At 36.7% G+C, this 25,209-nt stretch overlaps 1 protein-coding gene across 11 annotated transcripts in view; it reads right to left on the bottom strand.

Moving 5' to 3' along the window:
• LOC109084418 (unconventional myosin-IXAa) overlaps positions 1-25,209 on the bottom strand; it is a 138,923-nt gene that overhangs the window by 58,715 nt on the left and 54,999 nt on the right. The window lies entirely within an intron of this gene.

Below are 25,209 nucleotides of genomic sequence, written 5' to 3'. Positions count from 1 at the left end.
ATCATGTAAATTACTATTTAACGCATAAATTAAAATTATGTATCAGCTAACTGCATTTAGGCTCCTACATTACCGGCCCCTAATTGTTATCGATGTCCTTGAAACAATTACTTAAAACTTAAATTAAAGGAGCCTACATGCTAACTAACAGACTATCTAAAGAAATCTTCTTGTTCTTCGCCCTGTCCGAAACAGGGTTTTTCCTTTGGAACCGTTTAGTCTATACATTGTCCTCAGATCCTTGAAGAAGACATAGCTTTGTTATTGGGCGACAAAGCTCGCTGCTCTTAGTCTTGACTTTCACTTGACGAACGAAGCCTTTCTTGTCAGGAAAAATCTCCACAATTTTTTTCCAAGTGGCCATGAATTTCTGGGCGATGTATCATCCACAATCAGCACTACATCACCAACACTGAAGTTTCTTCCAGGAGTGGACCATCGTTGACATTCTTGGAGCTGCATAAGATATTCTTTACACCAGCGTTTCCAGAAGACATCCGCAAGGTACTGGACTTGCCTCCATCTGCGGTTAGCGTACTGGTCCTCCTTGCTGAACACTCCTGGGGGTAACTCAGGCTTGATCTTGAGTAACAACAGGTGGTTGGGCGTTAAGGCCTCTAAATCATTGAGATCTGAAGATGCCTGGGTGATTGGCCTGCTGTTTATGATGGCCTCAGCTTCACACAGTAAGGTATGGAGACCTTCTTCATCCAAAAGTTGTTCCTTCACGGAGATGTTCAGAATTTTTCTCACCGAGTGGATCAGCCGCTCCCAGCTTCCTCCGTGGTGAGAACCTGCTGGCGGATTAAAGTGCCACTGAACTCCCTTCTCCTGCAAGTTCTTTGCTATCTTGCTGGTGTTCCATTCTTTTATTGATTTTTTTAACTCACTGTTAGCCGACCTGAAGTTGGTTCCATTATCAGAGTACATCTCTTTGACTTGTCCTCTTCTTGCAATAAATCTTCTAATTGCATTGAGGCATGCATCAGTGTCAAGTGAAGATGCTACTTCCAGATGTACTGCTCGTATGGCAAGACAATGTAAAGATGACACCATATCTCTTTACTTGCCCTCTTCCTCTTTTCACCAAAAATGGACCAAAGTAGTCAACACCGACTCTTGTGAATGGAGGACTGTCAGGCAGGACCCTGCATCTTGGTAGATCAGCCATGAGTTGCTTACCAGCAGTTCCGTGTAGTTTCTTACAGCTGATGCACCTGGACAAGAACTTTCTAATAGCGCCGTTTGCTCCGGGGACCCAGAATCTTTGACGCAGTTGTGCCAACATATGATTTCTCCCAGCATGAGCTGTAACATCGTGAATGTGCTTCAGCACAAGCCTCGTGATATGTGAATCTTTTGATAAGATGGCTTGCTGCTTGGAATCCTCTGGCATTGCTGCGCGGCTCATCCTTCCACCGACTCTAATGACTCCATTTTGAAGTACGGGGTTCAACTTGTAGAGCGAACTACTCTTCTTTACCCTTTGATGTTCCTTTAGCATATTCAAGTCTTCTTTGAAGCTTTGTTTTTGAGAGTATTTCACAATTTCTCTTTCTGCTTCAGTCAAACCTTCACAGGTTAGGTGCGTTCCTTTGAAAGCTTTCTTGAACTGATTAATTCTTGTTTTCTCCATGTGAGTTTGGTTCCTTTCTCTTTGCTTTCAGTTCCTTAAGCAAATCTTTAAATTTCAGAAACCAGGCGACAGCGCGTTTTAGTTTTGTCCAGGATGAGTAATAGGTCATCAACTGTTCCATAGCATCTTTGGACTCTTGCGTCTGAATAACATGCACTTCAACTACCTTTTTAACCTCAGAGTCCTCAATGTCCAGCATTCCAAAATCTGGATTTTTGGGCCACTGGTCTTGTGTACAGAGCAGGAAACTTGGTCCTGAAAGCCAGCTTTCATTATTCAAGAACGCTTAAACAGTCTGTCCTCTCGAGACATAATCAGCAGGGTTCAGATTGGTATTCACATATCTCCACTGTGAAGTCTGAGAGTGCTCCAGGATTGTTGTGATCCTATTGGCAACGAAAGTCTTGAATCTTGTGCCTTCGCTGTTCAAATATTTCAGCACAGCCGTGCTATCTGTCCAAAAAATTGACTCGTTAAGTTCCAGTTCAAGCTCTTTCTTCAGAAGCTTGTCCATCTTGACAGCAACTGTGGCTGCAGTCAATTCCATTCTTGGTATGGTTGGAGACTTTAAAGGGCGCAACCCTTGCCTTTGCCATAATCAGGGTGGATTGAGCTTCACCACTTGCAGTGCGTAGCAGTAGGTAACTTGTTGTTCCATATGCGTCTTGACTAGCATCAGCAAAATGATGTAACTGTGCAAAGACTGGCACACCAAACTGCTTTGACTTAACACATCTGTCAACTCCAAAGGTCTCAAGCTGTTTCAATCCAGACATCCACCTTTTCCAACTCTTAATGACGTTATCAGGCAGATCTTCATCCCAGCTATACTTCTGCCGGCATAAGTCTTGCAAGATTCTTTTGGCAGGCAGTACCACTGGAGCAAGAAAACCCATCGGATCAAAAATGGAACAGACGAGGGAAAGCAGGCCTCTCCTAGTGTGTGGTCGAACTTTGAGGTTAATTTTGAACTTGAACTGATCCGTTTCAGCACACCACTGAATTCCCAATGCTCTCTCCATTGGCAAGTTATCTTCATCCAAGTCCAAATCCTGAAAACCTTTGGCCCTTTCCTCTTCAGGAATGGAGTTGAGCAACCTTCGACTGTTACTCGACCATTTCGTTAGTCGAAATCCACCTTTTGCCAACATGGTCCTTAAGTCAGCACAAAGGGTGATTGCTGTGTCTTCATCTGTAACTGATTTAAGACAATCGTCTACATAAAAATTTTTCTTCACTGTTTTGGCAGCTTCTTGACCAAATTCATCCTCAAAATCTGTAGCACATTTCTGAAGTGCAAAAGTAGCAACACTTGGTGAAGACGTTGCGCCGAAGATGTGGACCAACATCTTGTGTTCGACAAGTGCCTGCTCGCAGTTCCCCTCGGGCCACCAAAGAAACCGGAAAAAATCTGTGTCTTCATTGCTGACTCTGACTTGGTGGAACATAGCCTCCATGTCAGCCATGACCGCCACGGTCTCTTGTCGGAACCTTAAAAGGACCCCCACTAGCGAGCTTGTTAGGTCCGGTCCCTGCAGGAGCTGTTGGTTCAGCGATGTTCCTTGAAAGCTCGCTCCACAATCAAAAACAACACGCAGTTTTTGCTTAACAGGATGTCTAACTCCATGATGAGGCAGATACGATGTTCGTCCCTCAGTAGGCTTACATTCAACGCTATCCAGCTTCACTGCATAGCCTTTCTTGAGGAGGTCATCCATAAATGCAATGTATTCAGTATGAAACTTTACATCTCTGGAGAATCTTTTCCGTAGGTTCAACGCACGTTGCTCTGCGACTGATCTGTTATTTGGCATGCATAATGACTTGTTCTTCACCGGCAGGCAAACACTGTAATGACCATCCACAAGTTTTGAGGACTGAGACACCATGTCAATAAACTGGTGATCATCTTTGGACATTTCAATGTCTTCATTTTGTCCAGCATCAGGAAAGTCCTGCTTGAACTGCAGTTGCCAGAGCTCCTCTAGTTTGGCTACTGAAATACGATTGGTGGTGACTCCTGTAAATGTGTTTGTCTCCCTCATACCGCTTCCACCTCTGAGTGGCCCATTTACTGTCCAGCCTAATATTGTTCTCACGGCATATGGGCCGTCATCCATGCTGTTAACCACCTGCAGTGGCTCCATCGCCTTGGGAACATTTGCTCCTATGAGTAATCCAACCTCTGCTTGGATAGTGGGGAGTTTCACCTCCTTTAGATGAGGCCAACTGTCAACATCCTCTTGGCGGGGAATATTGTCTTTGGTTACAGGGATGTTTTTCTGTGAAAACACCTCTGAAAGTTCAATAAAGTGATTGCCATCCAAGCTACTGATTTCCATTCCATTCACAATACAAGTGTTGACAATAGATTCATTCCCCATTGTTTGTAACAAGATGCTTGTATTGGGTCCATTCATATTCAACTGGTTTATTAAAGACTCCGTAGCGAAAGTAGCTGAGCTACCTGGATCCAAAAATGCGTACGTTGTCACTGCCTTGGTTCCCTTTTGTGCTTTGACACATACTGGAATGATCGAAAGAACACAGTTTTCCTTACCGGCCCCGGTGACTTTTTCTTTCATGTGTACAAGGGCACTTGAAACAGATTGCTGCTCACAATGTTCGCTTGTGGCTTCTTCTCGCAAGCCTTTACTGTTTATGTGCAGCAGTGTGGGATGCAGTCGAGAACATTCTTGACATTGGCTTTTCTCTTTACAGCCGCTACTCATATGACCATGTTTCAAACATGCAAAACACAGACCTTTGCTTCGTAGGAAGTCAATCTTTTCCTTGTGCGGCTTGCTCTTAAGTTTTCTGCAGACTGTAAGACTGTGTTGCTCTCCCTTGCAATAAACACAAGGCTTGCTGTTTGCATCCACTAAGACATTTTGTGTTTTTGGCGTTGTTTGTTTGTTATTTTCAGTTTGGGAAGAGACAATAGCCGCTGTGAATACTTTCTTTGGTTTGAGTATCTCTGCGTATTTTAAGTTTGGTTTCTGTTGTACTGGTTGTTTTGGCCTGGTGGTTTCTTGTATGTTCCCATAGAGTGGGTGAAGTAAATATCTAACTTGCTTGTTGACAAATTCGACAAAATCCTTGAATTTCACCTTTTTTTTTGTTTTTTCTTGTTGGTCGCACGCAGACTTTCTCCAAGCTTCCTTGAGTTTGTATGGCAACTTGTTAGCTAGTGCCTTTATGTTAGCTGTGTTGTCCAAGTCTTCCATGTAGCTTATATCAGTCATTGTGTTGAAACAGCCTGTGAGAAACAATGCGAAAGACTGCAGTGCAGCGCCATCTTCTGATTTGATTGTCTGCCAATCCAAAGCCTCCTTTATGTAGGCTTCTGCAATCTTGTAGTCGTCACCATAAAACTCCTTCAGCATTTCTTTTGCTTTAGCATAACCTGCTGAGGATTCCATGTGAATGCAGCTTTTTACCAACTCATGTGGTTGTCCACTTGTGTACTGCAACAAAAACTGTAAGCGATCACGACTGTCACCAGTGCGATCTTCAACTCCGTGTTCAATAGACCTGATAAAGGATTTATACTCAAGCGGATCGCCCTTGAACGTTGGAATGGTGAGCTCAGGGAGTAATGTGGCTTTGTGATTCTTCACAAGGTACTCAGTGACGTCAACTTGCTGAGAGATAGCCTTGCATAAATTATTAAGCACTGGTCCATCATTGAGGTCCATGTTCGATGCAGGCCGGGTTCTTTGCAGCCTTGCAAGATGAACCTTGTTTTCAAGTTTGGACGTAGGCGGGGTGTGTGCTGTGTTGGTGGTTGGTAGATGGTGTTCACCTTTGTTTCAGAGATCTGTTCATTAGCTTCTATACTGCTCTCGGCTGCTTGTGTGCATTCATATTTTTGCAAAACTTCCATTTTTGCATCTGACTCAGCAAGAGCGGTCTGCATTGCATGCATCTCCTTTCTAGCCTTTATCGCAGCCTCTATTCGTTTTTGCTCAGCCTCAAACTCCGCCTCTCGCCGTTTTTCTTCTGCTTGCAGCTGAGCTTCCCTACATCTTTTTTCTGCATGCCAATCTGCTTCTTCTTTTTCTATGGCTAGCTTCTCTCTTAAAGCTGCAGCCTTTGCCTTTAATGAAGCACGCTCCATTTCTGCCTTTATTCTGACTGAAGATGATGATGACACACTTCCACATCGTGATCCAGGTCTGCTTGAGCGTTTCGTGTTGCTTTTTGAGGATGTAGACCTACTATCTCTGTTGGCATTACGTGTTTATCACACTCTTCAGCCTGCTCAGAGCGTTTCATGACATCTTTCATCCATTCCTCACATTTCCAGAAGAAATCATTTATTGGCTTATTTTTAAGATCAAACCAGTTCTTTTGATTATCCAGGAATTCTTCTTCAGACATAAATCTTCTCAAACCAGCATTTAAGTCGGAAAATTCTTGCTGCAAACCACTGAAGTCCACACGCAATTTATTTTTAACAATATCAGCGTTTGCATCATCTTCCATTAACTGCTCAATATGCTTTATCATGCTCGTTAGCTGGGATAACTTATTCCTGCGTGCATGGAGTTGTCTAGATTTGTGTTCTTCCACGGCCTTCTCAGTCATTTTTACTGTCCGTTTTTCACTGTCTTGTTCATCCATAACAAACAAATGTTTCCACACTTATTTAATGCAAATGTCAAAACCGTAGGGTGAGCTTAACATACACGCAATGCGTTCCACTTTGTCGTTCAGCCGAACGGCGTCCTTTTTATTTATTTATATTTCTCTCTTACGGATGTGCGCACATCAACCGCGCTCCTCATGATTCGATTCACCATCCACAGCAGAGCAAGGAAAGCTACAACTCACAGATTCACCGTGAAAGTTTCCTCCTTCCGTCCTTTGTCTCGAGTCAGGCCGTTCCAAAGTCCAATAAATCCGTGCAGAGCAAGTTTTTTGACAAAAATGTAGGTTTCCACTGAATGAAGCCCTAGCTTGACGCTTTGTCCACTCCCTTCGTCAGAATCCACATCAATAAATCCACAGAACCACTCGTGAAAAGAAATAACGTATCCGTTTACTCAGTTAGCATCAAAAAACATCAGCACAGGAATATTACATAAAATAACAACGATTAATTACCGACAAAAGAAAAAGAGAGAGGGAGAAAAGAAGGTCAAAAAACTGTGTGGCTCCACTCTATGCTTGCCTGACCGTTCCACAAAGAAGCCATCTTTTTTTTTTTTTTTTTTTTTTTTTTTTTGTATCCCAAGCAATTAAAGGTACATGCAATTAAAGATAAAAATGCGATTACAGTCCTCTATTTCCAAAGTATATCCAATGTCATATGCACTCTAAATTATCCATACACATTTTAGAAAATGACACAATTAACTCCTTCCATTACTGTAAATATTAACTGCATAAACCTGTAAATACTGTAAATATTCCTTCAATTTCCTCCACAAAAATGAATCATGTAAATTACTATTTAACTCATAAATTAAAATTATGTATCAGCTAACTGCATTTAGGCTCCTAACAGAATTTAGTCATGTAAATTAAAATATTTAAGTTAGTTTTTAATGATTAATTAATTCATCCCATTTCGGACTGTTTTTGTAATGAGCCTGTCTGGAGAGCAGAAAGTTATTCAGTTGTACATAAACGCTCTCTTTATTTGTAGCTACGCCACAAGTGAACAAATTCCTCAGTGGAACGAGCTCCCGAGGTCCGCCTGAAGGGACAGCGCTCACTCCCGGCACCTATGGCTGCTCCAGAGGTCAATCTCACAGCCAAGTGTGCCAGGCGCACACCACCCTGTTATGAGTCAGACATTCAGAGTGGGTTTTACGGCTCTCAGGGGAAGCAAGGACAAGCCGTTCTGCCACAGACGAATGGAATTCTGGGTAGGGCAGCACCAGCGGCATATAGCTGACAGCCATGAGCTACTGTAACAGTCCAGCCATCATGACGCATCTAGCCAGCTATGTCTTGAATGTCTAGAAAAGGTTATGTCAAACACAGAGATAACTTTACAAATGGCCTCTGGAACCCATGTTGGAAAAGTCTATTTAGCCTTTCATGATGAACAGCACTTGCCAAACATCAAGTGGATGTTTCACAGTTACTCCTCTGACATATTAATGAACGGTGCTTCAGAAATACATCATCTGCTACACACTCTAAATGGAAGAGGCCTGGACGCTCCAGGAAAACAGGTCAGACGAGGACAAAAATCAGCCGTTAAAGTGTCACCTCAACTCTTCCTGTGCAGTCACAGACACAGCAATACTTCACGGCTATCACAAACCTGCTGAAGCCAAAAAAACTTTAAACAGACATGGAGAAATTATTGAGGATGGACTGCCAGGCTTCTTGATACTCAACATTCCTGTTACTGCAGGAAACAGCTGCCATTAAAGTCTGCTGAGATTCACATTTCATGTACAAGTGTGCGTTTTCCAAAAGCATTTTTAGCACTAAAAACTGAGGGCCTTTGAAATTAGATACATAAACGTGTTATTTTATTTAGGCTTCCTAACAGGTATTTATTATAATTATTATTATTAATTATTAATTATTATTATTATTTTCTTCATCATTTTTTTCAGGGCTGTCAAATAATTACATTTTGTATTTAATTATTTCATGCTGTGTCAATTAACTAATCAATTGAATTAAATTAATTGCACATCAATATGAGCTGAGAAATGACCCACAAAGTTATTATAGTGTTAATTGTCAATTGCTTTGTCAAACCGCTCCTTCCTGCAAAAAAATGATCTCTATGAAGAATTTCAGTCAGGATTCAGGGCAGGCCCCACCATAGCACAGAAACTGCACTTGTTAAAATTACAAAATACTTGCTTCTTGCGTCAGACCAAGGCTGCATCTCATTGCTAGTTTTACTTAATCTTAGTGCTGCGTTCGACACCATAGATCATGACATACTCATAGATCGATTATTAAACTATACAGGTATTCAAGGGCAGGCTTTAAGATGGTTTAGATCCTACCTGTCCGATCGCTACCACTTTGTTTATTTAAATGGGGAGTCATCTCATTTATCACCAGTAAAATATGGAGTTCCACAAGGATCTGTCCTAGGTCCTCTGTTATTTCCAGTATACATGTTGCCCCTTGGTAATATTATTGGAAAATATGGGATTAGTTTCCACTGTTATGCTGATGATACTCAACTCTATATCTCAACAAGACCAGATGAAACTTCTAAATTATCTAAGCTAACAGAGTGTGTTGAAAATGTAAAAGATTGGATGACCAATAATTTTCTCCTATTAAATTCAGATAAGACAGAAATATTACTTATTGGACCAAAAAACAGTACACAGAATCTCATAGATTATAATTTACAAACTAGACGGTTGTACTGTTACTTCCTCTACAGTCAAAAATCTATTATATTAGACAGCAACTTGTCTTTTGAAAATCATATTTCCCATGTTACAAAAACAGTATTCTTCCATCTTAGAAACATTGCCAAGCTACGAAATATGTGACCTGTTTCTGGTGCAGAAAAGCTAGTTCATGCATTCATGATCTCTAGACTGGACTATTGTAATGCACTGCTAGGTGGTTGTCCTGCATCTTCAATAAACTAGCTACAGGTAGTCCAAAATGCAGCGGCTAGAGTCCTATGATCAAGAAAATATGATCATATTACCCCAATTTTACAGTCTCTGCACTGGCTACCTATTAAGTTCCATATCAGTTACAAAATATTATTACTCACCTATAAGGCCCTTAATGGCTTAGCTCCTGCGTACCTAACTAGTCTTCTACCACGCTACAATCCATCTCTCTATGGTCACAAAACGCTGGACTTTTGGTAGTACCTAAGATAGCAAAGTCCACTAAAGAAGGTAGAGCTTTTTCGCATTTGGCTCCCAAACTCTGAAATAGCCTTCCAGATAACATCCGGGGTTCAGACACACTCTCTCTGTTTAAATCTAGATTAAAAACACATCTCTTTGTCCAAGCATTCAAATAATGCATCTCATAATTTTGGACTGCAGTTATATCTGATCAAATGCGCATTATTATTCTTTAGCTTGGGTTAAACTAATTAATTTTACTTGGTTGGAACAGCAGCTACACTAATTACTGTATGTCTCTATTTTTTTCTCTGTTTTGCGTAACTAGGATTTACACAAGCTCCAGTCTGGACCCAGAACACCTGAGAAGAGATGATGGCAACCCCTCAGAGGACCTCAGATGATGCTAACCCTGAAACAACATACAGAATTTTATATGTTTTCTGTTTTTTTTTTTGTGTTTTATTTTTTTTGTTGTTTATAGTGTTCATCGTCTGTTTGTTTACGTCTTTAACTGATTTTTCCATACATTTCTGCCATATGCACATAAACTGAGAGTCATCACTGATAAGATACTACTAAATATTGTGGAAACTTCATTTTCTGTAAAGTTGCTTTGCAATGATTTGAATCGTAAAAAGCACTGAATAAACAAAAAGCAAAAAAAAAAAAACAGACAATATTGTGTGTAAAATGTGACAACATTAACTTATTTATTGAACTGTTGCATAAAATCAATATCATATCTGCAATCATGTTGATATTCGGTAAAAAAACAACATACTCTTGCTGATTTGATATTGCTGAACTACATCATATGATATAAATATACAACAAAAATCCATACAGGGGCAGGTTTTGCCCTATATTTTGAATTTTAGGGGCATATAACTAGATTCTAATAAGCTACATCACACAGATAGTCGTCCTGCATCATGTTCATCAGCAACTGCATGCGATGTAAGATGACGTACAGGTCTCTGGGCTTGGTGTATAATTATTTTTTTCATAATTAATCACACCAAACTGATGTGTTACATAGACAGTCCTTACCATTATTGTTGTTATTATTTTACTAAAATATTTATTTCATGATGGTCTTCATGATGTGGATGATGGTGATCCACATTGGTTGTAATATATTGTCAAACCCAGATCTGTTCACTCTTTTTGGCATTTGCAGTATTAGCCTTAAAATTCCTATAAAAATAATAAGTGGCTGGAATTTAAAGCACATAATATTAGCTTAAAAAAATCACATTAAGGTGACTGTGTATATATTGCGAAAGGCCTGCTATGAAAGGGAATGGTGTATTCTACCCCAGCATGCTCTGCTGCTTACTGGCAGCGGCAAATCCTCCACAGATGAAATAACAATACAAAAGGCTTTTGTCTTGAGTTAAAGGTCTTGATCTCATAGGAGAAGTTGGGGGAGTGAATAAACGACTGAGAAGCCAAATTCATCACAATTACCGAAATCCGCTCTGACACATATTGAACTGAGAATAAAATGACATCAAAAGCAGGATGGGAAGTTTGTGGCTTTTCCCGGCACAAGACACAGGGGAACGTTTAGCAAACATATTTTGGATGAGCTCTACAGAGGGCGTTCAGTGTAAGAGCTTGTGAATTGATCTCAGGGGCTGAGAAATGAAACCATTAGAGCATTCTGTCACTCACACAAACACACAACAACAACCCACTCTGATCTCATTCCACGTCTTCTAATGGACCGCATCAGGTAAATATTATCTCTTGGCCAGAGAGCCATCACAGGGGAAATACTCTCAAAACAGGGTCAGTGTGATAAGACCATAATCCTCTCCATGTGTGAGCGCAGAGAGTTTGCAATGTGTTTGGGGCCTGCAGAGTCTCAGGTGCCTCTCTTAACCAAGCGCGACTGTAATGGCATATGTTTATTTCTATATGTCAAGTATTCCCCAGTTCTTTTGTCAGCTGAACCCCTTTGACCTTTAAATATTTACTCGACGTATCTTCTGAGATGTTAATATTTTAATAATTTAACATAACATTCATATGTTCAGTTCTTTGATGTCAATGGTCCCAACACATGCAGGTAAACAATTAAAAAAATAAAAAATTAAATTAAAAAATTTAGTAAGTGGTTTATTTTGAATTTATTTTATTAGTTTACATTTTATATTTCATTTATTTTAAATTTACAGAATAAATTTTAAAACATATTACAACACAAAACAGATATGTGACCCTGGACCACAAAACAGTAATTTTTAAAAAATTCAGATGTATACATCATCTGAAAGCTGAATAAATAAGCTTGATATATGGTTTGTTAGGATAGGACAATATTTTATTTTCCACTACATAAAAAAGGTTCTATTAAACCAGTAATATTTCAATCATGTTTTATAATTATATAATTACATAAAATTGTGTTTTTACTGTATATTTGAAATACATTTAAAAAATGCAACCTTAATTTTTCTAAACATTTTAAAATATATTTTAATATATTTAATTTCTTTAAAGTAGTATATACATTTATTATTATTACTATAATTTTTTGTATTTTTTTTTTTTTTTTTTAGCATTTTGCATACACGCCCTCCTCTGAGTTAGAGCTTGTTGGTGGATTGTACATTTAGGCACAAAAATGTATAGTATCACGAGGAGGGGGTGTGTGCAAAATGCTAAAGTGACTACAGAAATGTTACTTAGAAACGTGTTGTGTGGCTGTTTTGGACACTGTAAATCCCCAGCGGTGGAGTGGGTTTAGTCTGACTAACACCACTGGACACAGTCATCCTGCCTGAGCACTTTGTGATTTCTCTGAGGTCAATGCCAGCATTACCCTAAACTCATCCAAAATAACTGATGACCACTGATGACTGTCTCTGTGAACACACTACATCACTGCTAAGCTATGACTGTGACTACAGCTAAAAACGATCACATGCTTTTTTTACCACTATTGTTTTATTAATATTTTGATAACCTTATTTTCTTACATTTTCAGTTATCATTTTAATTGTTGATTTTAATTTTGTAATATATGACTTAATTTCATTATGTTAAGGCATTAGGACAGTATTATATTTGGCACACTGTCATCCCCTTTATGCTGTACAGATTATCCAGAAAATTACAACAGCACTCATTTTCCCCATTTCCTTTTTCGGTTTCAGACTTATAGGCTGTACTGCTAAGTGACTCACCACTTGGCCAATGCCAGAAATAGGACATTTTTCCTGGATTACAGTGCAAATGCAGAAAAGGAAGCCCTAAACGGCTGCACTACAGAGTGTGAGAGTGTTTTGAGTGGCCTAAATGAAGTCAATCCTCCTGAGTGTCTTTAGATTATCTGTGGGACGCATTCAGTTGTTGTAATGGGAGTGGCAGCTCGGCTAATGCTGTGCTCTCTGGTCAATAATAATTCAGTCTGCCGCTGTATGTGACCGGGCCTGTTCAGGGTCACACTGAGCCTCATTGATTTAACAAAACAGCCCAACCCAGCCCAACATACTGTTTAAAAAAAAAAAAAAAAAAAAAAAAAAAAAGACACACAACCAAAAAAATAATGATCCACAAGATATCATTGCTCTAGGTCAACACTATAACTAGTAAAAATACAGCAATAGTGTGTTGGTTCAGTGCTATTATTGCAAGTCCTTCTGATTTTTAACCCTCTCTAACTGGTGCTTCCAAAACTATCAATAAAACAATAATGTTTTGCGCCATATTCCACAATTTTCCAGCAAATGTGTATTTATGAATTTACATCTGTATAAACTTCTAGGTATGGTCTCAAGAAGAATCTTAAAAAATATATTTGTTATATACAGAGTTCTGGTATGAAACTCTAGATGGCGCAGTCCGATAGGTCTAACTCAATCTGACCTAATGACATCATTGTCGCATGGCACAGCTGATTGGTTTTGTCCTGTATCAGTAGCCAAAGAGCTCACTGTTCAATATTCAAATACCTGGCTTTGTTTGCTGTAGCAGTTCGGCAGTGCACTTCAGAAACCCTTCACCATCCCCAGCTCCACCTGTAAAGACCTTCTACAAGGTGATTCATGTATGCTATGGGGTTATTCATATTATATGTGCAGCAGCAGTATTTCCTACATGCTCACAGCAGCATGTTGTGGATGTATTGGCAGTGGCAAGTCTCGGTAATTAAGTTTCTACTAAAAAAAAATCAGATGTATACATCATCTGAAAGCTGAATAAATAAGCTTGATATATTGTTTGTTAGGATAGGACAATATTTGGCCGAGATACAGCTACTTAAAAATCTGGAATCTGAGGGTGCAAAAGAAAAAAAAATTTTTTAAAGTTGTCCAGATGAAGTTCTTAGTAATGTATATTACTAATCAAAAATTAAGTTTTGATTTATTTATAGTAGAAAATTTACAAAATATCTTCATGGAACATGATGCTTAATATCCTAATGAGTTTTGGCATAAAAGAAAATTGATCATTTTTACCCATATAATGTATTTTTGGCTATTGCTACAAATATCCCTGTGTGACTTACAGTATGACTGATTTTGTGTATTTATGCAATATGTAATATTGTGCATATATTTAGCAAAATACTATTTTGAAAGATATTTTTTCTAGTTTACTAAAAACTAACTGAGACTTGTCACAGCATTTACATATTATTGCTCTTTTGTTGGTTTTTATTGCTTCTAAATGTAAAAAATAAGGCTTTCCTGAAGTAAACAGTTTACAAGCTTGGTTCACATGCCACTTGAAATGACACTCTACAGCAATCACATTTAAGACTATCAAAAGATATTTATTGTTTCATAAAGTCTCAGCTTTTAAATTCTGTCAAATTAATTTCAAAGTAGCACCAAGCATTTTGCGAAATCATTGGTGAAATCATTAAATGAAATTTCTTGTGCTACAGATATGTACTCCAGAGCAAACGCTGACAGAACAAACCCTAAACGTTAGAGAGTACAGCACCTGTGTTTCTCTCCAGATATTCTTAAATCTGCCAGCAATATGGAGAGGGTCTTTGGGACTGTTACATTTGGGACACAACCTAGACGTCTGCACTGCAGAAACCCTGGCATCTACGTCTGCTACATTAATTATATAGGCCTAACCCCCCACCAAAGCTCCCAGCATAACGACAAACTCTGGATGCAATTAAAACCTTTGCACAGAGTTAAGCCTTCACACATCTGACATCAGCCAGCATTAAGTATTTATGTGACAATCTTGGCACGCAAATGCATCTGTGCATCCAGATTAGTCATCTGCAAAACTGGCCAAAAACAGGAAGCAAAAGCAAGTCTAATTGCAAACCTTGATGAATTTCTCACAGTAAGTGTGTTTAATCTCAAACATCAAACCCATTAAGTAATATAATGCAACAAGTCACAACAGACCAAGCGTTACAGTGATTTTACCATGATTAGGAACAGTTAAGCATAACACAAAGCAGAGTGCCACAAAAACCCTTAACCATGGTAAAACTGTAAATCAGTGCCTTCAACTGAGGTTTTTATAAAAACAAAAGACAACAGAGACATGCTAAAAGATAAAACAAGTTGTGTTCGTTCATGACATTCATATCAATTTAAGATTAAAAGACAAAAGACAAAAAAACATCAACCAAACAAGACAAAACAAAACAAAACATTACAAAAAACATAAAACAAGACAAAGAAAGGCCCATTAAAGAGACCAATCCCAATTTAGCCACTATTTTACTATGTAAACATTAACCTAAAACGTTGACGGTTTAATCAATCAATCCATATTACAGAATTCAATCATTGCACAGATGCCAGCATAATGTTTTTACATTAGCTTTAAAAGTGCTTAATCTAATAGGATTTCAGAGTCTGAACTATCCATTTATAGTGAAGAAATGAACACATGTTAGTTTCAGAGAGGGAGTATGTGATTTGGAAAATGAGGACACAGTCATGGAATCCAGCCATAAAAATGCAATTTACATTATAACATGGTATGTCATTGAATTTGGCAAATTTTGAATGAATAAATCAGATTATGTATGTGAATATTAAAGTGCAAAAAGACTGCTATATAAATATGAAGTCTCTGTGTGAACGAGTATCCCCGAAAAGTCTTTATAACAACCCATCAAGATTTAAGTTTTTGAAGAAATATACACATTTTTTACAGTAGAATGTACTCCCTTATTTTCTTATTATAATTTTTCTTCCATGTTTTAATTTTAACAGTAGACCTTGGTTGTGCAGCACTTTGTTTACCAAAATATAACAAGAATTATTACATTTTCATAAATTACATTTTAAAAGCTAAATTATATTTAAAGTTTTATCCCTTCAACTGATTGCCACTGTTTTTGATTTTTTTAAAAAGTATTAAATCATGACATTTCCGATAAATGAATACAACCTGTAAAAATGTAAAGAAATTATTGAACTGATAAAGTTTTATGGATTAAAATGATTAGACATGCTTTTTGATTATTAAAATTTAACCATTTTCGTTTTAATAAATCAGATTTTATAGGGCCATAAAATGTCATTTTTGTTAAACTTGTAATAAGTTAATGTTAAATTTCATAACCTCAATTAATTATACATGTTTTTTTTAAATTACTAAAATTTAATTTAACCATTAAAATGTAATTTTAGAAATATTAAATATTAAAATTGGAATTATCACTGGCCCAATCAATGATAAAAATTCATCAACACAGAGCCCATAAAACAACAAAACAAAAGAGCACATACAGTATTTGAAAAAAGAAAAAAAAAATGAATTTATGGCAACCTAATAACAGAAGAGCTGTTTTGTGTATAACGACATCCCTCATTCAGCACACACAGGGAAGTTTAGTCTCTTATCTTTCAGTGGTCTGTGAGTCATGGCTCAAACTCGCCTGCTTTCCTTCAACCCTGAGCTGAAAGCTACATCCTTCCCCTCATCCTGTCACAGACTGCTCTTCCTCTCACACTTACGCTACACAACAAGAAAGCGTGACTATCAAAGTATTCTTTAAATATCTTTTTCTCCTAAACATACACACAAAAAACACACACACTTCCCTGTGATAGCAGTCTATTCAGAGTTAATTAGCGTGGCTGATATTTTAAACACAGGGCCTTCCAAAGGCCATGCCTCACTTCCTGCTCAACTATGGCATTACAATGACTGGGCACTGGAATTGTTCTTGTCATAATATTTAACAATAATATTTAAAATTATTTTTAAAACAGAAATTGTTATCTATCATTATTTGATTTTATTTGGCTTTATATGGTGCAAATATCAGGCAATATATCGGTTTGATATAAAACTTTTGAGTTTTGCCATTTAGAATTTTCAGAAATGTCTTTCAAGTATTTTTAGCTCAGTTTAAAAGCTTTGATGTCTTCTAGTCAGTGCAGAAAAGGCGATGAAAAAAAGATTCTGTGTTGGCCTAGTAATCAGGTTTTCTCTTAGCCTTGAGGGATATAGTCTTTTTACGCCTTTATAGTTTCCTACAGGTGTGTTTGTGCACATTTGATGAGTTACGTCAAGATTCAGTCTGAAGGCAATAACAATATAAAGAGACAGTTTTTGTATTTGTAAGTTTTGCATGACTGATTATTATATCCTGAGGCTGAATTCACTCATGTAAGATGATTTGTGTTTATCAGTTTATAATGTCAAGCACTGTAAGTAGAGCTTTATTTGTGTAAACCCTTTTAAAAAGGGTAAACAAACTGCTTTACAGAAGACATGCATGAATGCATTCACAGAAAAGAAACAGACAAAAATGTGCAAATAGCATAATAGAAATCGAGAATAAGAAAAAAAAAATCCTCAAAGAAAGGCCATATGTAAAAAGCGTGTTTGAGAGATACTTTTTAAAAGTGAATAAACAGCCAATTGCGCAAATAGAGCACTTATTTAAAAAAATATATTTTTTTAAAAAATATATTTTTTTGTCAATAATTTATTGCTTAGAACTGCCACTATGATTATCACAGCTAGTCTTGACTTGATTTCAGGATTAAATTATTTTCATATTTAAATATGGAATGTATTCATTAAAATGCAAATATAGTAATAAATAATATATTTACTTGTAGAGTAAACCGTTTGAGTTTGCTTTATAACACTAAGCACATTGAACCCAATACTGTTACATGTATTACTAAGTAAGTCTTTTGGAGAAATATTTAAGCAGAAGGTTGGGTAGGCATAACGATAATCAATCTGCACTTAATTAATAAAAAATGTTGTGTTTGGGTAAAAACATGGAGTTATGAGGATGTGTACATTTAATTGTATTTTATAAGAATAAAAGACAAAACAACTACTTTGGGTTTTGATGGTGTCATAAATATGTTTAAGTCACCATTACTGTGATTAGTGTCATGCACTCAACAACCAACTGCTAAACAATTTTGAGTTTAGTGGACTTTATTTAGCTGTGAAAAATTATTTCTTAAAGTTAGATTAGTAGTTTTTTAAATGCTTCTTCAACAATCATATTAACTTTTTTTTTTTTTTAAAAATAGTTGCCACAACTACAACTGAAATAAAATAAATTAAAAATGCTTTGCAGCTCGTTGCTTAATTTAAGTGAAATTCATCCTTTTTATTGGTTTAGTTATTACAGTGTAGTTGTTTAGTTCTTGAGTTATTTGAAATAATGCTTATCAGGAACAGTGGCACTGACCTTAATAAGCCCACTAAGCTAAGAACCCAAAAGCCACTATTTTAGACAACTTTTAAGGAAAATAATTGAATGGTTTTTTGTTGTTGTTTGTTTGTTTTTTACTTCATGTAGCATCACCACATTATAATTGCATGGCAAAGAGGATCATGAAGATCCAGGTCAACATTTGTTTTGGTGCTGTGTGAAAGAAAGAAAAAATCATGCAGGTTTGGAACAACATGAGGGTTGCATGAGTAAATAAAAACATTTTCATTTTAGGCCGATTTATTTCACTAAAACACAGAAGTTACTTGCCCAAATACTTATAACAGGCTCAGTATCTCAAGACTACAATAGCACATACCACAGATACTGCTGTGTTCGTTTCATTGTAACAGCTATGAAATTGTGTAAACAAAGTAAAAAGAGGCCAGAGACTTTAGCCCCTTATTCAGGCATACTTTATCCTAAGAGCTTGAATGTATTGTTGATGATTTACAGAACGATTCTTTCAAAACAGGTGCACAGAGGATCCAAGAAATGCTTAATAGATGGTTTGCTGGGTTTGTTTTTAAGCTTTGGGTGGAAACTTATGTCAAATTCCCATCAAGGTCTTTGCGTTGAAAGCCTGGAGGTTTACCATTCTTCCTGACATGTAAAGAGCCTAAAATTAGCACAGCTGATGACCGAGCCGGGATGTGGGTGGCCACAAACAGCTGCTGTCACCACATGAGAGTCAGAGCCATACAAGCTCAATGACAATTTACAGAGACTCTCAAATGTCAACTGATGTTGATCATATTTATCTAGTCAATATGACAGAGGTGATGGACCATATACTGCAGCATTGTGCAAACCTTTTTGGTATCCAAACACGGGGAGGTTTTCACTCATCCAAGATAAAGAAAATACATAGGTTACAAAGGTTTAAATGCATACAGAGTCGTAAGAAATTAAATATTTGAAGTCATACTAATTTCATATGTCTTTGAAAACCTTTTACACCAATTACAATCAAAAGTTTAAATGACTAAGAATTTCTTGGGGTGTATTTTTTACACCTTGAATACATGCAAGTTTACATATGTTTTATTTTATTTATTTTTATGCAAAATCAAGAGTTAATAATTCATAATTATTTTTTGCAGGGGTTGTACCACATGACGTCTTACAACTTACATAATAAACTAATAAATCTATTTTACCTACTGAATCAAATGATCAAGCTGTTTTTTTTTTCTGTATATTTTTGCACATTAACTTTAATCATTTTAAAGACCTTTTTTCTTCTCATTATGAATCTGGATGCCCTGAATTTTTCACATTGTCACCAAGACATATAACATGTATAAATTGGTTTTTAAATGTATTTTTGAACTATTACTGATCTGGAAAAAGTTACATAACACATATTTAAAATGTATAACATTTTCCCATGGGTCAATACAGTATGCAAGTACGTGTGGCATTATATTTCCTAATTCCAGCTGCACCGAAGCATCTCAAGAGAGTCATGTGAGAAAAACAACCACAAAAAAAAAAAAAAGGACGAACATGCACACAGACACACAATCCAATAGTCTCTTATTTAAAACTGAACTTTTGACTTGTGTTATTTAAGAGTACTTTGTTTCTTAAGTGGGTGAGAGACAGAATTTCATATGGAACTTTCAAAGAGTGATCATCCCAAAATTAAAATTTTGTCTTGACACAAATGACTTTTTTTGACCTAAACAACAAAGTATGACGAAACATGAATAATAAACAATGAAAGGGTCAGGTTGAAGCTAAGCCTCCTTTTTTTGGACACAAAATTCCCTGTGCATTCCGCAGCAAACAATGGCGTACTGTCTTCTCAAGGCGATGTAACAGGAGTGAGCTGTGCTCTTCAGCTTCAGAGGCCACAGGAAAACTCACTGAGGGAGCCGTCTCTCTCTTCTTCATGAGGCTTCTTGGAAAGGTTTCCTTAGTGATGAGGAAATCACATTATCCCAGCTGAATGTTGTTAAAAACTGGAAATGTGTCCATTAGGACCTAAAAATGCTATATTAACTGACCTTAGATCAAATCATCACGCTACAAACAGCAAGTACCTTTAGTGATCATACAAAAGAGAGTAAGGGAAGACCAAGCTGCCTATTTTCTGTTGTTGACTACACTACTATACAGTGGCCTTAAGCAGTATTTTACTTCATGAACAACATGGAAGTAGCCTAGTTATCTTCCAGTTAGGAACATTTTAAATCAGACAACACTATTTCACTGGCTCATACAGGCATGAAATCAATACTTATGTGTTCTGGGTGTTTTGCTAACTGTCAGCAGTGTGACTGATAAAGCTCTGGCTTCTAATGATCCATTAATCAGAAATGAGGGGTGCTGCCTTTTCAGACAGGAAGACTGAGGCTATTAGGACTGTGTTCTCTTCTAATGCATCAATAACCCCATCCGTTATTGACAGCTGAACAGCATGACCCCAAACCACTGTTTAGACCGCACACAACTCTAGCTCGGCCATTCTTTCTCTTCTAAACAGACACTGATAGTTTAGGGTGCTAAATGTTACATCTGACATTATAAGTGACAAGCAAAATAGTTACATCAAATTAGATCTGAAGAAAATGTACACTCTAAAAAATGCTGGGTTAAATACAACCCAGCGCTGGGTGAAATATGGACAAACCCAATAATTATGGTTAACCCAATGGTTACTACCCAGAAGGCTGGGTTAAACATTTAACTCAGCCGCTGGGTCAAAACAACCCAATTGCTGGGTTTGTCCATATTTCACCCAGAACTGGGTTGTATTTAACCCAGCCTTTTTTGGAGTGTAGATGTTCCTAGTCCATGCAAAAGCCATTGTCATGATACTGGAGTGTTAGTGTGGCTGTAGGGATGCACAACATATCCATACCATAAAGGTTACTGGACAATACTGGGATTTAATGGATTGGTATTGATCGATATTGGATATTTAATTGTGCATGCTCATTTCCCCTATATTTACATTTGTAAAAATTTGTTGTAATGGCTAATTTCATTATTGATTTTTAAGGTTTTACTTTTAATTGCATTCAGAATAGCAAAATATCAGTAATTTTAATACTTAGCAAACATAAGGGGAAAATAATTATCGTAGTGCTTTATAATTAAGCAACTGTGATTACATATTACAATTAATAAATATGTGACCCTGGACCACAAAACCAGTCTTAAGTCGCTGGGGTATATTTGTAGCAATAGCCAAAAATACATTGTATGGGTCAAAATTATCAATTTTTATTTTATGCTAAAAATCTTTAGGACATTAAGTAAAGATCATGTTCCATGAAGATATTTTGTAAATTTTCTACCATAAATATATCAAAACATCATTTTTGATTAGTAATATGCATTGCTAAGAATTCATTTGGAGAACTTTAAAGGCGATTTTCTCAATATTTAGATTTTTTTGCACCCTCAGATTCCAGATTTTCAAATAGTTGTATCTCAGCCAAATATTGTCCTATCCTAACAAACCATACATCAATGGAAAGCTTATTTTATGCATGCCAAGTTGGTCACTATTGTAGCTAAATTTTAGTTCATTTAAATTTTAGTGTTTTAAATACAAAATAGAAATTTACAATAGTATATCTTCATTATTTATTTTTAATTGCATTTATTTATTTATTTATTTATTGGATTGGTATTGGTCAAAATAGACTATTTAGTGGTTGATTTAATGCCCATTTTAAGATTTAAATCATAATCTAAAAATGTAATATAGATTCATAATATTGGCTATGTATCTGTTATAGGACAAAACAAGAGAAGAATTGGTGCATAATTTCTGCCAGAATTGCTATGTGGTTTCTAGGATGCTATGGGTGATTGCTGCTTACCAGCCAAAGTCAAACAAGCCCACCTGCAGTAAGATTCTCATCCCTAGATATCAGTAGATCAACTTGACAAATGACTATGTGATATCCTTTAGACATTACACCATATGCCGGTTCCTGGCTCATGTTCAGAATAACGCTGATGTGAATTGGAGCTGGGGGAAGGTCACGGTGGGAGGAAGTAAAAGAGGAGGACAGGGGTGACTGCTTATTTGTTTCCAAAAGCTGTGAAGTGCAGTGGTCCAGATAAAGCATTGTTCCAGTGCTCAGAGGCAGTTAACCGGCCTTTGAGCACTGACTCACTCACACTGTGCTTATTCCATTCCTTCAGTCACCCACCAGCCCAAACGGCCTACGAGAAACAAGAGCACATTGTCCTGCAGAGTGACCCCATCTGACCAACACTATTCTTCCTCCTGCTGTGCATCTGAGAGCACAAAATGATGCAGATTTGGATAATGTTGCAAGGGGACTGGATCAAAGAGTTGCTATCCGTTAACACTTAGCTTTTGTCGCACAGAGGAACTACAGCATTGTGTGTATTGTGTGGAATTTAAACATTTTCAAAAGTGTAGCTGAAAATAGACCTCTACCCTTACAAAAACAGTATGTACTGATATTGACATTTTGGTCAAATTTGGTCAAATTCCTTAAGTTATGTCAATATATATATATATATATATATATATATATATATATATATATATATATATATATATCTATATATATATATATATATATATATATATATATATATATATATATCAGTAAATTTAATACTTAGCATACATAAGGGGAAAATAATTATCGTAGTGCTTTATAATTAAGCAACTGTGATTACATATTACAATTAATAAATATGTGACCCTGGACCACAAAACCAGTCTTAAGTCGCTGGGGTATATTTGTACATAAGGGGATATATATACATATATATACGTGCAGACACAGCTGTGCATGAAACCGAGTCCAATAAGTATACACTGGCCTTTACAAGGATTTGCAGATTTCTAAGCTACATAATAAATGATAGGTTTAGAACCATTCACATGGGAAAATGTGACCTTGCCCCTGATACACAGCAGCAGTGTGTCAGATGGCATCAACTGTATCGATTATGAAGCTGGTAGAAGGTTGGTTGAGACTAAACCATCGATGACAGCATACATGTGTGAGCACTGAACCCGAGCACTAACTGTTAGAAGAATAAAACCAGGGCTCCATATTAATTCACCATTAGTTCACCATAGATAGTTCCCCCAAAAATGAAAATTCTGTCATTAATCACTCACCCTCATGTCATTCCAAACCCATAAGACCTTCGTTCATGAAATCTAAGAGCTCTCTGACCCTGCATATAGACAGCAACATAACTCCTGAGAAACATGTAAACACATCAGAAAAATCAGTGGTTCAACTGTAATTTTATGAAGCTACGAGAATACTTTTTGTATGCAAAGTAGGTGTGTAACGGTACACAGATGTCACGGTTCGGTACATACCTCGGTTCAAGTGGGGTCACGTTTCAATACGATTTCAGTACAACAGAAAAAAAAAAAAATCTACTATGCTAGGTTTCTTTTCATTTACTTTGAACAGACAGTAGTACAAATTACAATTTTTTCCACCTAGATGTGAAAATACTAAATATTCCATTCAATTATAATGTTTTTTATATATATATATATATATATATATATATATATATATATGTGTATATATGTATATATATATATATAAACTGCAGCACAAGGAATAAATACTTGAAATATATTTGATTTAGTTAACAGATAAACAAGGGAAAAAAAACAGTACAACACGAAACGTGGCCTATATATGTGAGTTTCAGTTCATTTTTGTGAAACGCTTAATTTGTTCACAGAAAGGAAACTCAAAAGGCAGAAAGCTACATCCTATTTGTTTTCTTTATTTTACAAAAGCACAATGTTTTGGTTTCATTGTGAATGTACACAAATAGAAGTAGACCTTTTACAGTGATGCGTTATTAAGACAATAGGAGTATTTTAAGTTGATTCTGCTGGTATAAGGAAACAGTTGCAGTAATCGCGTTGGTGCATACACACACAAAACATTGCTAACAGCATTGCTAACTTGACAGAGCAGTTTGTACTTTATCAAAATGAAATACAGTGAACCAAACATCAGCGCCTGCCTCTGTGTCACTGTTGGAACGTGACTTAAGTACAAAGCCTATAATTTACATAATAAATAATAGTTTAGCATTTGGATACATCGCAAATTTTGATTTGTGCCGAATGAGAGAGGTAGGATACAAGAGCACAAATTTCCATTTCGCAAAAAGTTGAGTGTGCGAGCCTTTAAAATATACTCCATTGTCATTGAGAGACATGTTCAGCACATGGTCACTGTCTAGTGGGCTTTGTTTTCAATTGCACAACTCATGGCATTCACTGTTCTTCCGCTGGTGGTTATCAAACAGTGTTGCATTACTGCGGGCACCCCCTTCTGGATTGAGGGTGACTTGCCTGTATTCGTTGTATGGCTTCATGCACCAAACCGAGATGTCCGTACTGTGACTGTTTGGTACGAATACATGTATTGTTACACCACTAATGCAAAGAAAACAAAAATAATGACTTCATTCAGAAATTCTTCTCTTCCATGTCAGTCTCCACTGTATGCTCATGAGAGTACCACAAAAATATCTTAATTTGTGTTCCAAATATGAACAAAGGTCTTATGGGTTTGGAATGACATGAGGGTGAGTAATTAATCGCAGAAATTTTTATTTTTGGGTGAACTATCCCTTTTAACAAATAATGTGACTACTGTGATAAATGCATATAGCTGTTTCTTGGATATCAAAGACAGACATGAAATCACACCGAAAAAGCAGTTCTCAAAAGTAAACCGCTTGTGCAAAATCTGCAAACTAGTAAGCAATGACATTTGACTCCAAAAAGTCATGTTTTATCAATGCTCTTTGGTGCTAATAGAACTTGGAACTTCTTTTTTTTTTTTCTTTACCCAAATCTGAACCTACAGCTCATATTCACATTGGGATTTCGATCTCCTTTTGGTCCAATTTTAGGGCCCTATGAAATCCGTTTTATTTTTTCCTAAATTCTGTTTTATTCCAAATTTTTCCGTTTTAATTTTTCTGGATTCTGTTTTTTTCTGTTTAAATTTTTCTCGACTCCTTTTTAATAGTTAAATTTAACGTTTATTAATCAAAAAACATGTCTAATTAGTTAAAAT

Source organism: Cyprinus carpio, chromosome B7 (genome assembly GCF_018340385.1).
Source record: "Cyprinus carpio isolate SPL01 chromosome B7, ASM1834038v1, whole genome shotgun sequence".
NCBI classification, from domain to species: Eukaryota; Metazoa; Chordata; class Actinopteri; order Cypriniformes; family Cyprinidae; genus Cyprinus; species Cyprinus carpio.
Note: the sequence above shows the minus strand (reverse complement) of the source record. Positions and strands in the feature narration are given on the sequence as shown.